This window comes from Entelurus aequoreus, linkage group LG28, assembly GCF_033978785.1.
Source record: "Entelurus aequoreus isolate RoL-2023_Sb linkage group LG28, RoL_Eaeq_v1.1, whole genome shotgun sequence".
In the NCBI taxonomy this organism is placed as follows: Eukaryota; Metazoa; Chordata; class Actinopteri; order Syngnathiformes; family Syngnathidae; genus Entelurus; species Entelurus aequoreus.
This window is the reverse complement of record NC_084758.1, coordinates 27,003,194-27,007,261: the sequence shown is the minus strand read 5'-3', so window position 1 is coordinate 27,007,261 and position 4,068 is coordinate 27,003,194. Positions and strand designations below refer to the sequence as shown.

General features: G+C 35.1%; 1 protein-coding gene across 1 annotated transcript in view; it reads left to right on the top strand.

Annotated features, from left to right (window-relative positions):
• The first annotated feature begins 3,629 nt into the window (after window positions 1-3,629).
• Window positions 3,630-4,068, top strand: part of fgfrl1a (fibroblast growth factor receptor like 1a) — a 119,959-nt gene continuing 119,520 nt past the window's right edge. The window contains exon 1 of the mRNA XM_062039599.1: window positions 3,630-3,998. The gene's annotated coding sequence lies outside the window, so the exon portion shown is untranslated. The remainder of the gene's footprint in view (window positions 3,999-4,068) is intronic.

Genomic DNA, 4,068 nt, shown 5'->3' with positions numbered 1-4,068 from the left:
GAATGATGTGATGAGGTGGCGACTTGTCCAGGGTATACCCTGCCTTCCGCCCGAATGCAGCTGAGATAGGCTCCAGCACCCCCCGCGACCCCCAAAAGGGACAAGCGGTAGAAAATGGATGGATGGATGGATTTGTAGGAGTAGGAGTCGAATTTTCACATACCTTTTTATAACCAATTCTAATAATCATATATTCTTTATATTTATCATAATAATATGTACTCCTACATGTAGTTACTTTGCAGGCAGTCTTGATTCAAGCCCACTTTATGACCCCAGTCACAAAGTTGGACACTCCTGCTCCAGCAGTATATGTATATGTATGTGTATATATATATATATATATATATATATATATATATATATATATATATATATATATATATATATATATATATATATATATATATATATATATATATATATATATATATATATATATATATATTTATATTAGAGATGTCCGATAATATCGGCCTGCCGATATTATCGAACGATAAATGCTTTAAAATGTAATATCGGAAATTATCGGTATCGGTTTTTCTATTATCGGTATCGTGTTTTTAAAAAAAAAAAAATATATATATTTTTTAATTAAATCAACAGAAAAAACACAAGATACACTTACAATTAGTGCACCAACCCAAAAAACCTCCCTCCCCCAAGTCTGTAAGCACAAATGATTGTGTGTGCTGCTGGTCCACTAATAGTACTAACCTTTAACAGTTAGTTTTACTCATTTTCATTAATTACTAGTTTCTATGTAACTGTTTTTATATTGTTTTACTTTCTTTTTCATTCAAGAAAATGTTTTTAATTTATCTATCTTATTTTATTTTATTAATTTTTTAAAAATTACCTTATCTTCACCATGCCTGGTTGTCCAAATTAGGCATAATGTTTTTATTCCACTTTTTTTTTTTTACAGCCACCTCAGTTTTTGTGTGCAGTACCCCTTAAAGCCAGCAGGTGGCGGCATTTTCCCGTGGCGTGACATCCGAACAGTGAAGAGAATAGATGTTTGTTGACATTTGCACAGGTACTTTTGGAAATCTTGTGCGTTTCTCCTGAGTTAGCTTTACAGAAAAAAACAAACATAAAATGGCATAATAAGAGAAAAACAAAAAATGGTTGCAAAGTAAAAATAGATCAGTTGTATTAACAGCTGTGGTAAATTAAAATAAACTGTACAGAAGTTATATGCTGTATTTGTAATACAATAATAACTAATGAGGGGAACATAGACATTTAAATACGTTTTCCCTTGGCACATATTTGGACAACCAGGTATGGTGAAGATAAGGTCATAAAAAAATAATCAAATAAAATAAGATTGATAAATTGAAATTTTCTTGAATGAAAAAGAAAGTAAAACAATATAACAACCAGTTACATAGAAACTAGCAGTTAATGAAAATGAGTAAAACTAACTGTTAAAGTGTTTTTTCCTGACCTAACGTATATTCCGCTCTATCCCGGTATTGAGCACTATAACGGATAAACCACAGAAACCTTGACTCTCTCTCTCTCTCTCTCTCTCTCTCTCTCTCTCTCTCTCTCTCTCTCTCTCTCTCTCTCTCTCTCTCTCTCTCTCTCTCTCTCTCTGTCTCTGTCTCTGTCTCTCTCTCTGTCTCTGTCTCTCTGTATGTATGTATATATATGTATATGGATGTATGTGTATATATATATGTATGTATGGAAATGATCGGTATTGGTTTTTCTATTATTGGTATTGTGTTGTTTTTTTTTTATTTGGATTTATTTATTTTTTTTAAAATTAAATCACCATATAAAACACAAGATACACTTACAATTAGTGCACCAACCCAAAAAAAAACCCTCCCCCAAGTCTGTAAGCACAAATGATTGTGCGTGCTGCTGGTCCACTAATAGTACTAACCTTTAAGAGTTAGTTTTACTCATTTTCATTAATTACTAGTTTCTATGTAACTGTTTTTATATTGTTTTACTTTCTTTTTCATTCAAGAAAATGTTTTTAATTTATCTATCTTATTTTATTTTATTAATAATTTTTAAAAAATACCTTATTTTCACCATACCTGGTTGTCCAAATTAGGCATAATAAGGTGTTAATTCCACTTTTTTTTTTACAGCCACCTCAATTTTTGTGTGCAGTACCTCTTAAAGCCAGCAGGTGGCTGCATTTTCCCGTGGCGTGACATCCGAACAGTGAAGAGAATAGATGTTTGTTGACATTTGCACAGGTACTTTTGGAATTCTTGTGCGTTTTGATTGATTGATTGAGACTTTTATTAGTAGGTTGCACAGTGAAGTACATATTCCGTACAATTGACCACTAAATGGTAACACCCGAATAAGTTTTTCAACTTGTTTAAGTCGGGGTCCACTTAAATTGATTCATGATACAGATATATACTATCATATATACTATCATCATAATACAGTCATCACACAAGATAATCACATTGAATTATTTACATTATTTACAATCAGGAGTGTGGAGGGGGGGATATGGACATCAAGTAGTGGACATAGAGAGAGAGAGAGAGAGAGAGAGAGAGAGAGAGAGAGAGATCAGAAGGCATAAGAAAAAGAATCTGCATTTGATTGTTTACATTTGATTATTAGCAATCCGGGGAGGGTGTTAGTTTAGGGTTGTAGCTGCCTGGAGGTGAACTTTTATAGCGGTTTTGAAGGAGGATAGAGATGCCCTTTCTTTTATACCTGTTGGGAGCGCATTCCACATTGATGTGGCATAGAAAGAGAATGAGTTAAGACCTTTGTTAGTTCGGAATCTGGGTTTAACGTGGTTAGTGGAGCACCCCCTGTTTCTCCCTGAGTTAGCTTTTACAGGGGAAAAACAACAATATAAAATGACATAATAAGAGAAAAACAAAAAATGGTTGCAAAGTAAAAAATAGATAAGTTGTATTAACATCTGCGTAAATTAAAATAAACTGTACAGAAGTTATACGCTGTATTTATAATACAATACTAACAATAATGAGGGGAACATAGACATTTAAATACGTTTTCCCTTGGCACATATTATTATAATTATCAATGCCCAGTCGTCTAGTGTCCCTCTAGTTTTAGTTTTATTATAAGCCAGTAAGTTTAGTTTGTTTTGAAAAAACAACAATATCCTGCCTGTACTTCTCAATTAAATAGAACGGTTAATTTATTTTAATGTGACGTCATTGTGTTGCTGCAAGTGCACGTCATTAGTTCGAGGCAAACCGCTACGAATCAGTATCCTGCCCTCTAAATAAATACAAAATAACAATGAGGGGAACACTGTACAATGAAATAGACATTTAGATACGTTTTCCCTTGGCACATATTATTATTATTATTATTATAATTATTAATGCCCAGTTTTCTAGTGTCCGCCTAGTTGTATTTTTCTTTAAAGCCAAAAACAAAACATATCCTGCCTGTACTTCTCAATTAGAGTCTTATAATAAAATAGAAAAGTTCATTTGTTTTTCATGTGACGTCATTGTATTACTGTAAGTGCACGTCATTAGTTCGAGGCAAACCGCTCCGAATCAGTATCCTGCCCTCTGATTGGTCCGCTCGCTGATTGGCCTCGCTCGTGATTGGTCGAAAGTTTCCAGCTGGGCCAGTCTGTGGCTAGCAGTTTGTTTTCCTGCCTGCGGCTCAAAGTTTGGGGACGCTGACCTGCCGCTGGAGTCGAACCGGGCCCCGGGGGCGTCTTTTTTCCTCCCTCTCCGTCCCGTTAACGTCCAACCACTTTGAATTGTTTCGGATTCTATTTTTGTTTCCTCTCCGGTCTCGCGGTTCTTCTCGCTTCCCGCCGCTGGTGGTCGTGTCCTGCTCGGAGGCGTTTTGTCATCAAACTTTTGACAAAAGTCTTCATTCTTGCTCGTTTCACTTTCATATTTCCAACCTACATTAATCACTTAGTGACCGATGTCCCAAAATCATTATTTTTTTGGTATAACTTCGTCGCTGGCGGGACTATATAGCCGTGCTGACATCTTCTCCCTCACGTAAGTTACACTCTTTTCACATTCATGGCCGATACTGCACGTTTTCGTATCGATCCAATGTTGTCAGGTC